Source organism: Papio anubis, unplaced genomic scaffold, assembly GCF_008728515.1.
Source record: "Papio anubis isolate 15944 unplaced genomic scaffold, Panubis1.0 scaffold1363, whole genome shotgun sequence".
Taxonomy (NCBI): Eukaryota; Metazoa; Chordata; class Mammalia; order Primates; family Cercopithecidae; genus Papio; species Papio anubis.
In genome coordinates this window covers 5,647-17,249 of record NW_022161318.1, presented here as the reverse complement: position 1 = coordinate 17,249, position 11,603 = coordinate 5,647, and the positions used below count along the sequence as shown (strand labels likewise).

Genomic DNA, 11,603 nt, shown 5'->3' with positions numbered 1-11,603 from the left:
GTCAGTGACAAAGTGAAATTTTAGGAGAGACTCCAGGTCTGGGAAATGAGCCAGGTGTACTTCTGGGTGAAATGCAGATGCCCTCTGGATAGAGTGCACCTGACCCAGCCCACAATTTGGAACAATATGGAACGTTAGAGTTCAGGGACCTCAGGACTTTGAAGCAGTGGCAGTTACTAGAAACCAAGGGAGGCTCCTGGCCTTCACAATCTGAAGTTCTGTGTGTTTCCTTCACCATCTAAACAAGGGGAAGGGTGGGATCATTTGTCTGTCAGAATGCCTGTGTCCTCCCTGGGATCTGTGTTGGGTTCCCCAGCCATGCAGTGTTTCAGTGAGGTGCCTGGACACCTGAACTGCCTCTTCAGGGCAGACAGAGGCATAGTCTGGGGCTGAGACCTCCTCAGTATCTCATGGGGTTGGACGTGGGAAACACCTGCTCCCTTCTCCTGGGCTCTGGGCATTTGCGATTGGTGTTGGTGGTCACAGCAGTGTCTGGCCCTTGAGATGTTTTGGTCAAGAATGGTGAAAACCCACTTGATATTCTGTCCTTTGTTTAGAGTCGCACGATCTGTCTGTCCTCCAAACTCTTTGTGTCATTTTACTAGTGACACAAGTGATTGTAAGCTTGAATATAGGTTTTGTTGTTGAACTAATTTCATTTGTTTCAAGCAATCTTTAAATTTCCTTCTTATTTTTTTAATTGATCCATTGGTCATTCAGGAACATGTTGTTTAATTCCATGTGTCTGTACAGTTACCAAAGTTCCTCTTATCATTGATTGCAAATTGTATTCCACTGTGGTCAAGAATACTTGATATAATTTTGGCATCACTTGATACGGTTTTGACTCAAAAATTTGTTGAGAGTCTTTTTTAGTAGGACTAACATATGATCATTCTGAAAGAATGTTCCATGTGCTTTGATGAGAAAAGAATACAGTCTGCATCAGTTGGATGCAGAATATTCTGTAAATGTCAGTTAAGGTCCATTTGAGAACAGAGTGTGATTTAACTCTGATGTTTGGTTTTGTTAATTTTCTGTTGAAATGATCAGTTCTTTACTGAAAGTGAGTTGTTGGAGTTTTCTACTATTATTGTATTGCAGCTTATCTCTTTAGATCCATTAATATTTGCATTTGAAAGCTCTTTAGATTTTTATAACCTTTTGCTAAATTGACCACTATATCATTATGTAATGATCTTGTTTGCTTCTTTTTGTAATTTTTGACTCGAATTCTATTTTGTCTGATAGAAATATGGCTACATTTGCTCTCTTTTGGTTTCCATTTGCATGGAATATCTTTTTTCATTCCTTCACTTTCAATCTATCTGTGTCTTTATAGATGAAGTAATTTTCTTGTAGGGAGCATATAGTTGGATCTTGATTTTCAATCCATTCAGCCAATGTATGTCTATAAATTGAAGAATTTAGTTTATATTTAATGTTATTATTGATAGGTAAGCACTTACTATTGCTATTTTGTTACTTTTTTCTGGTTGTTTTGTAACTCATCCCTTCCTTTTCTTTCTTCTTTTATAACTTTCCTCCTTAGCAGTTAAATGATTTTTTCTGGTAGTGCTTTACTTCTTTGCTTTTAAAAAAGTATATTCCATGCTGGGCATGGTGGCTCACACCTGTAATCACACCACTTTGGGAGACCAAGGCTGGTAGATCACGGGTTCAGGAGATTAAGACTATGCTGGCTAACACGGTGATACCCCGTCTCTACTAAAAATACAAAAAATTAGCTGGGGGTGGTGGCAGACACCTGCAGTTCCAGCCTCTTGGGAGGCTGAGGCAGGAGAATGGCCAGAACCTGGGAGTGGGGCTTGCAGTGAGCTGAGATCATGCCGCTGCACTCTAGCCTGGGTGACAGAGTGAGACTCTGTCTCAAAAAACAAAAAAGAAGTGTATGCGTTATAGGCTTTTGCTCTGGGGTTACTATGGAGATTATGAAATGTGTATAAGAAGTTATTTTGAACAAATGACAATTTAACTTTGATCACAAGAAAATAGAAGAAACTAACAAAGAGAGAAAAACCTAAAAAACTCTGTACTTTAACTCCCTCCCCCTCAACATTTAGACTTTTTTTGGTCTCAATGTATGTCTTTTTATATTGCCTATCTCTTAACAAGTTATTTCATTATTTTTGATAGATTTGCCTTTAAGTATTCATACTAGAGATATGAGAGCTCTACATACCACAATTATAGTATTACACTATTCTAAAATTGTTTGTGTACTTACTTTTAACAATTAGTTTTATACCTTCAGATGTTTTCTTATGACATGTTGGCATCCTTTTCTTAAAGACTAAAGAATTTTCTTTCATAATTTTGTATTAAGACAGACAGGTCTGGTAATGAATTTCCTCAGTTTTTGTTTGTCAGGCACAATTTTATTTCTACTCAGTATATGAAAGATAGCTTTGCTGGGTACAGTATTCTCGGTGGGAAGATTTTTTCCTCACCTACCCCTCAGCACTTTGAGCATATCATCCCTCTCCTTTTCGGTCTGTAGGATTTCCACTGAGAAGTTTGTAGCCAGAAGAATTGGAGCTCCTTTACGTGTAATTTGCTTGTTTCTTCTTGCTGCTTTTAGAATCCTCTCTTTGTCCTTTGAGAGTTTAATGACTACATGCCTTATGATAGTCTTCTTTGTGTTGAATCTGTTTGATGATCTTTGACCTTCCTGTACCTAGATATGTGTATCTTCCTCTACATTTTGAAAGTTTTCTTTCTTATTATTTATTAAGTTGTGTAGCCCTTGCCCTCTCTCAGCTCCCTTTTGAAGGTCAATGACTTTTAGATTTGCTCTTTTGAGGTACTTTCTATATTTAATTGGTATTCTTCATTCTTTTTCCCTTTTTTTCTGCTCTTACTTTGTATTTCAAATAATCTGCATTGAGCTTTCTGAATTTTTTTACTTGATCAATTCTGTTATTGAGAGTCTGATAGTTTTCTGCCAGGGAGTTTATTTCTCAGTTCCAGGGTTTCTGTTTGATTTTTAGACAACTATTTTAATCTCTTATAAATTTTTCAATTACATTTCTGAATTACTTTTCTGTGTTATCACAATGTTTGCTAGGTTTCCTAAAAACTGCCTGTTTGAATTATTGAACATTGCCATGTTCTTAGGGTTGGTCACTGGCTCCTTTTTCATCAGGGGAGGTCTTCATTTTCTGTTTACTGTTGTTTCTTATACGGCATCAGGTGTACCGAAGATGAAAGGATGGGTTTCACCAATAATACCAGGCCTCCATTTCTTCACCTCTCAAATCTGAATAATTGTCTCTCCTACCTCATGTAGTAGTAGGGAAAGGAATTAGTGTGATGCCTAGCCTTACAATGGCGGCAATGAAGGGATATTAACCAATATTGCCATATTTCCTTGATCCTAAGGTGGTACCTGTCTATATATATATATATTTGGTTTTTTTTTTCATAACTGAATATGTAAGACTGGGTAACATAAAGAAAAATACACTTTTTCTTACAAGTCTGAAGGCTGAGTAAGTCTGGGGTTAAGAAGCTGCATCTGGTGAGACCTTCTTGCTGATAAGGTCTCTGTAGTCCTCAGTATTTTGAGGCATCACATTGTGAGGTGGGACACACTGAGAGGAACTGGCTTTTATAACAGACTCACAGCAGACTCACTCTTGTGACAATCTACTAACATGTTAGTTCATGAATAGGTTAATCCATTCGGGGGCAAAGAGCCCTCAAGACGCCATCACCTCTTAAAGACCCCACATTTTAATAGTGGTATATTGAGGATTCAGTTTCAACATGATCTTTTGGGGGACATACTCAAATTTATAGTAATACCAATTACATAATTATATACGTTTGTCAAAATAAATCAAAGCAAAACTACTATCAGATTACTTTTACACATAGATTTAAGATGGATCAAAAGCTTCAGAAGCAAGGCTGGGTGTGGGGGCTCAAACCTGTAATCCCAGCAGTTTGGGAGGCCAAGGTGGGTGGGTCACCTGAGATTGGGAGTTTGCTACCAGCCTGGACAACATGGTGAAACCCTGTTACTGCTAAAATTATAAAAAATTAGCTGGGCGTGGTGGCATATGCCTGTAGTCCCAGCTACTTGGGAGGCCAAGGCATGAGAATTGCTTGAACCGGAGAGGCAGAGGTTAGAGTCAGCTGAGATCACACCACTGTACTCCAGCCTGGGTAACAGAGTGAGAGTCTGTCTTGCAAAAAATAAAAATAAAAAAAAAAGACAGTTTCAAGCATTTTAATCTATGAAAAACATGATACAGAATATGATAGAACTAGGATATTGTTGAAGTCCTTCTAAAGAACTGGAACAAGACTGAAATACAGAGACTTAGAAGATTGCTCAGTAAAACTGAAGGTCCAGTGTGATGGTTAATTTTATGTGTCAACTTGGTTGGTTTGCAGTGGACCAGATATTTGGTCATACATGATTCTGGGTATTTATGTAAGTGTGTCTTATTGGATGTGATTAAGATTTAAGTTGGTGGACTTTCCGTGAAGTAGATTGTCTTGTTTAATGTCGGTGGTCTTCATCCAATCCGCTGAAGGCTTGAAAAGGGAAAAGGTTGACCTTCCCTGGGCAAGAGAGAATTCTGCCAGCAGACAGGCTCGAGACTTGAACTGCAAGTTTGACTCTTCCCTGGGCCTCCAGTATGATGGCCCATCCTGGAGATTTTTGATTTGCTAGCTCCTTAGTCACATGAGGAATTTCCTTGAAAACAATCTCTCTATACATACACATTATTTTGGTTCTGTTTCTCTGGAGATCCCTGACCAAGACACACAGTTTAGGTAGACACTTGATTTGTGTGGTCACCGGAATTTTCTGCAGCAGAGAACAGGAAGATCTGCAGTTAGACTGACTGGGGTTTGGGACATGAGACAGAGGATGTGTGGGATGGAAACACGAGGAGATATATGCAGGACACAGTTGAAATGAGAGTGAAGTGCCTTGTATTAGACATTTTTGTTTAGGTGCATGCTGAGCCAAGAATTTCCATTAACAGTTAGAAAAAGCCTCCCATTGCCTGAAGGAAGGGTGAAGAACATCTTCTGTTTATCTTGGTTTTTGCATAACCTGCTCTCCTCCTGACCAGAGACTTGATGCTCAATGTAATAGCTTTGGGCCTGAGGAAACATTTATTTTGTTTCTTACTGTAAGTTTTACTCATAGCAGAGAGTAGGGTATTCTTCCCCATGACCTTGGAGTCCTACTCCTTGGAAGTTATTCATATCCCTGATCACTGTGCTAATATAAGACAAGAGTCTTAGCTTCAAGGGAAAATGGGACGTTGAAGAGATCTGCCTGGAAAACCTAGAGTTGTTTATACTGTAGCTGCTCTGAATGGAGCAGCAGAGCCTCTAGCAAACCCCCACTTTGTAGCTGATGTTTACATAAAGGCTGATGAGGAACAGGAGATACTATTCAAGATTCTTATAAAAACAGAACCCCTTGACCCAGCACAGTGGCTCATGCCTGTAATCCCAGCACTTTAGGAGGCCGAAGTGGGGACATCATTCAAGGTTAGGAGTTCGACACCAGCCTGGCCAATATGGTGAAACCCCATCTCTAATAAAAATACGAAAATGAACTGGGCGCATTGGCACTTGCCTCTAATCCTAGCTACTCGGGAGGGTGAGGCAGAAGAATCACTTGAATCTGGGAAGTGGAGGTTGCGGTGAACCACGATCGTGCCACTGCACTCCAGGCTGGGCGACAGAGGAAGACTCCATCTCAAACAAAACAGAACAAACAAAACACCCAAAAAACAAAAAGCAGAACACATCAAAAAGAAAGGGCAGAGACCAAACAACCAGTCAGTTTTGGCTGTGAGTAAAGTAGTTAAATAGAGGAGCATCACGGTGACTTTTAGGCAACCAGGTGAGACCTGGAAAATCCTTCCCTTTCACTATAGGCCAACCTGGCCTAAGTTCACAGACTTTGTAGAGTGACTTTATCTTCCCAAAAGATGTCCTTGTATTCAGCATCTGAGGTCTCTCCACTACCCGTTGTGGTTCCTGCTGCCAGAAAGCCTCGCCTCTTGGGTGGTGCATGAGAAGGCTCTCCCTCCTCTACCATGCTCTCTTGCTGGCCCTCCAGTTCCAGGACCAGGTGTGACAGCAAGAGTGGAAGAGAAGTCCTGCTCAGAAGGGTTGCTGAGGCAGAGAACCAGCCCCGACCACCTATCTCCCAGTAAAGTGGAGAGCTCTCACTAAGGACCATCAGATGAGGAAAGGCAGCACCAGCCTGCACTAGCTTGCTAGGTTCTTTAATATTGAAAGGGCTTTTGTGCACAGAGGAAAATCTCATCACTATTTACACTAAATTTAAACCAGTTCTTGAGTATTAAATACTGATACAAAGGTGATTATTTCAATTCCCTTCATCTACATTGATGTCATACATTTAGTATGCCTGGTTGTTTTTAGACACATCTAACACCTTCAAGAATAGAGAAACATATTCCTGAATGATGATCCCAAGCTTATTCATTCATTATACCAAAAGTGATATAGAAGGGCCCATATCACGGATTTGATATCTTTTCTTATTGGTTTTTTTTTTTTTTTTTTTTTTTTTTGAGACGGAGTCTCGCTCTGTAGCCCAGGCTAGAGTGCAGTGGCCGGATCTCAGCTCACTGCAAGCTCCGCCTCCCGGGTTCACGCCATTCTCCGGCCTCAGCCTCCCGAGTAGCTGGGACTACAGGCGCCCGCCACCTCGCCCGGCTACTTTTTGTATTTCTTAGTAGAGACGGGGTTTCACCGTGTTAGCCAGGATGGTCTCGATCTCCTGACCTCGTGATCCACCCATCTTGGCCTCCCAAAGTGCTGGGATTACAGGCTTGAGCCACCGCGCCCGGCCTCTTATTTGTTTTGATATTATTCCTTCCTATGATTTTCGTGATCTTCTGAGACCCCAGATTACTAAATGAGGTTGCAAGTCTAGGGTCAAACAGCTGATCCTTGATCAGGAAACAGTGCTTTGTATGTGTCTGAGATGAATCAAAGTCAGGCTACTTGTTCTTTATTATCAGGTTGAGACTTTTTGTTGTTGTTGTAATAAAACTGTTTGTTTGTGTTTTGTTTTGTCATATCATGGCACTGTTTAGTCCCTGTCTTTTATATAAATTTTAATTCTAGAAACTTGCCTTTCTCACAAATATGATGTTCCTAAGTTTTTGCACAGCCGTAAGTGTATGGCCAATTGTCTTATCATTATGATTATTGACTTGGTTCATTGGCATCATTAAAAACATATTAACATATATTTTCTCACTAGCATTTGATTAAAATGAGTATAGCTTTATTATAATGAGTAGAATTCATATGCTTGAAGGGATGGAGAATTGAGACCAACTCCTTCATTAAACATTGGTCTAATTAAGCTTTTGGGGACCAGTAAAGGACCATTTGTCTCATTGGTTATTGGGCCTCATCCTCTATGATCACCAGCTTCTGAACTCTTCTTCTATCTGGTAATTAATTGAATCACTGATGCTTGTTAGTCTTTCCTGTTTTGGGCACAGTTTTAACTTTTTCCTTGTTAAACTTTATTTTATTCTATCTTGTTGATACAGTTATATATCACTTACCAAAATAGAGTGAAATAAAGCTTAATGTATAGCATATATATTTAACACATCTGCTTAAAATTTCAAAAATTATGTATAGCAATGCTTTCCCACTTTTTAAAATTAAAGGACAAGTGAACATAGCACATCAGATCTATCTTTCCTTTGAGCCAACAACCACTTTTTGCCTCTCATTGTAAACTTCTATTGTTTGAGTATCATTAGGAATGCACTGAACTTTTAAGTTTCAAACTATTCCAATTAACACTTATATCCTGTCACGCATGGTGGCTCAAGCATGAAATCCTAGCACTATGGGAGGCTGAGGAGGGCAGATCACTTAAGCTCAGGAGTTCAAGACCAATGTGGGCAACCTGGTGAAACCCTGTCTCTCCAAAAAGTACAAAACATTAGCAGGGTGTGGTGGCACATGCCTGTAGTCCCAGCTACTCAAGACGCTGAGGTGGGAGGATCATTCGAGCACAGGAGGTTAAGGCTGCAGTGAGCAGAGATTGCACCATTGTATTCCATCTTGGGTGGCTAAGTGAGATACTGTCTCAAACAACAACAACAACAACAAACCCAATTATATTCATTTTCGCTATTTCGTTATTGCTCTATGATGCTCAAATTGTGCATCATTGGAATGCAAAGACTAGTTAGCTGAATGTAGATCAGAATTCTCTATACAAAGGAACCATACAAAGCACCATATAAAAAAGCAAAAGGGGGGAAAAAAGGAAAAAGAAAAGAAAATTTAAAAAGTCAAACACACTAAGTTTAATGCTTGAACTTTATTTTGGAGAGAAAATTTTAGAAAGATACAAGGTACACAGAGTGAAATGTTTTTCTTTTTTCAGGACCTTGGATTGAATCTTGCACTGTTTTGGTTTCTATCTAGGAAGCTCAGCGACAGCAGAGTTTGTAGGTGAGGCCCTTGAATAAGCACTTCCCGGAGTGGAACTCAGGGGTATAACAACGGCTGTTTCGGCAATAGCAGGTGCGTCTCGCCTGAGAACCTGTGGAAAGAAGAGAGGGTCAGGCACAGGGAGGGAGGTGGGGAAAAGGACAGGCAGAGCCAGACTAACTGAGATAGTCTAAACAAGAGACACTGTATCAGTCATGTTAGGATGGAGAAAATTCATGTCTTTGTCGTAAATGACAAGAAATCGTACTAGCTATGTGTTAGTCATGCAAGATCATAGTTCTTTCCCCATCTGAGTCTATCCAGGACATGTTTATTACCTGCTCCCTGGTAAAACAATATACCTCTCAACCCCAGGGTTACCTACTCTTCATTCTGCTTAATCCATACCCTAATCTTGACCTCCATGTATGATCTGCATGTCCTAACAAGGCTCCCTAATGCACCTGGATCCGTTTCTGAGATGCTGCATTGAGCACGCTCATGTCATGGACTCAAATACTTTGGTGCTCAAGGAGTCTTTGAAGACCTTCCAAATTCAAATTCTTCATTCTCTCTCCCCTTTGTTTTTTTTTTTTTTTTTTTTTTTTTTTTAACATTTTACTTATGTACTTATTTTAATTGACAAATAATAATTGTGTATATGTATGAGACACAATATGATGTTTGGATCTAAGTACATATTGTAGAAAGATTTAATCAAGCCCTTTAGCCTACATTGAAACACACCCATAGGTTCCTCTCTAGGTTCTAAAAGCTTTACCAATGGACAAAGTAAAATATTCTCTCTATAACTAAGTCTACCCATTCAGACTTACAAATACCTGGTCAGTATAGCTCTTTCTATCTTAAAAGTAGCAAATTTCACAGAAATATCTTGAAACTAAAAGTCTTAGAAGAAAGAAAATCTTTTAGATGTGTTCGGTTCTCACTGATTAATTTAGAGATGAGAAAATAAAGGTCCAGGAAGATTAAGTAAAGTCACTCAAGGGAGGTAGACTTTTCCACACTTGACGCCAGAGCCTGTCTCCAATCCTTTTGTTCTAGATTTTGCAGATCTGCAAGATTGATGTCTCCTACCTGAGGCTCTAAGAGTAGAGAGTCCATTTTCTTCAAAGGAGACAGCAAAGTCCTGGTCGTCTTCCCCAGGCTGCTACTGGGTTGCAACCTCATCAGCTGTTTCCTGGAGTGACTCAGCCTGGGCCTGCAGGGCCACCAGGAGAATGGCAGCAAGGATGGCGAGGGTCCTCATGGCTGGGGCCACCTGGAGGAGGGAGAGCAGGTGTGGATGTGTGGAGAGTGAGGAGTGAGCCTGGATTTATAGCTCTGCTGGGAGAAGGCCTGAGACAGAAGCTGCAGTGAGAGGAGGTGGGCATGTGATTGGGAGGGGAAGGGGCTGCCTTCGCCCTCAAGATCCCTTTGATGCTCCTCTTTCTCCCGGCTTTCATCACAGAGTGAGTCTGTATGCTTAATGCCTCTTCTTGATCCAAACTGTTAATGATGATAAGGGCATTACTATCCTGTCCTGTTTCCCATCTGCTTGAGTATTTACTTTTATATATTCAGACAAGAAAAGCAACAGTGCTTTCATTCAATAAATGTGGGGATCAAATGCCTCTTGTTTTCTGAAGATGGTCCCTGGTACTCTCTGGATGACTCTCTGGGGTCAGATCTGGGTCCCAGTGGAGTAGAGAGTTAATCCATTGCAGGATTCAGGGATATTATTAGCCTCATGTAGGAGGCTTTTGAGATCTTGAGGTGAGTAGTCTCCTGGCGGGGCCAGTGTGGACAGGACAATGACCTTATCAGCTATAGGGGAAATGAGTTCAGTAGAATCGTAGGCCAAGTTTATCAGATTAAAATCAAAATTCAGATTTAGTTCAAGAAGTTGGTGTGATCTGAATGCATCATATCTGTGTATAGTACTTCTCTCCACTTTGAGGAGGAATAACCAAAGTAATTTAGGTGCCTACAACCCCTTTCTGAGATCTTTTATTTTATTTTTATTTTTTAGTTTTAGAAAATTTTAAATCATACACAAGGAACATCATTCAAATGGTAGAAGAAGTAACGAGTTCTCATTTCTATCCCCAGGCCTTCAATTCTGACCCAGGAATCCATCACTATTAACAGTTATTCATAGTATTCTGTACTTTGCTTTTATCACCTGTATCATGGGCACTTTGTATATCTAAACACATGGAATGCTGTTATAATTTTTAAGAGCCTTATACTATCCCAGGGTTTGTATATGCCATCACTTATATTTTTCTATTGATAAAATATGATAAAATTATTACAATTTGGTTATTCTTAAACTTTTGCAGTAATAAGTAAAGTTACAGTGATTATCTTGTATATATGTCCTCTTACCCATATGGATAATCTTACAGAAATAGAATTGCTGTGTCAAAGAATGCATCTTAAGCCAGTATGGTGGCACATGCGTGTAGTTCTAGCTATTTGAGAGGCTGGTGGGAAGATCTGGAGACCAGGAGTTCAATACCAGCCTGACAACATAGTGAGACCTTTTTCTCTTAAAAACAGAAAAAAAGACTGTATCTTACCCATTTTAAAGATATTACTGTGTATTTCTATAATATTACCATGGTGATACATCGCGCTGGTGCTCAGTAGGCCCTTGAGAACCTCTACATTTGAATTCCTCATTTAATTTTTCAAATTTGTTTATTTTTAATTGAAAAATAATTTTTGTGTATATTTGTAGGGTGTGATGTGATGTTTGGATTGATAATCACATGGCAGAAACACTTCAGCTAATTAAGATAGCCAACACCTCACCAACTTAATTTTTTAAGGAGAATTACAAATTGAGTCCTTTAGCAGTTTGAAAGATACAATACATTACTATTAACTGTAGTCGCCTTGCAGTGCCATAGATCACTAAGACTCTCCAGCATAACTGAAACTTTGTACTCTTGGCTCAACATCTTCTCTTTTCCTATCCCTCCCTCTCACCCACCTCCAGCTTCACAGTAGCACCTTTGTGCTCTAGTTCCACATAACATACGACATTTTAACATTCCATATACAAGTGATATCCTTATGATATTTGTCTTTCTGTGCCT

General features: G+C 39.7%; 1 pseudogene across 1 annotated transcript; it reads right to left on the bottom strand.

The window, feature by feature from the left end:
* Nucleotides 1-8,368: 8,368 nt before the first annotated feature.
* On the bottom strand, nucleotides 8,369-9,859 carry LOC101001901 (annotated as a pseudogene). Its single transcript, XR_004181253.1, has 2 exons — nucleotides 9,595-9,859; nucleotides 8,369-8,608 (listed from the first exon to the last, which is right to left on the bottom strand). The product of XR_004181253.1 is annotated as a neutrophil defensin 6-like (transcript).
* Between the last annotated feature and the right edge of the window lie 1,744 nt (nucleotides 9,860-11,603).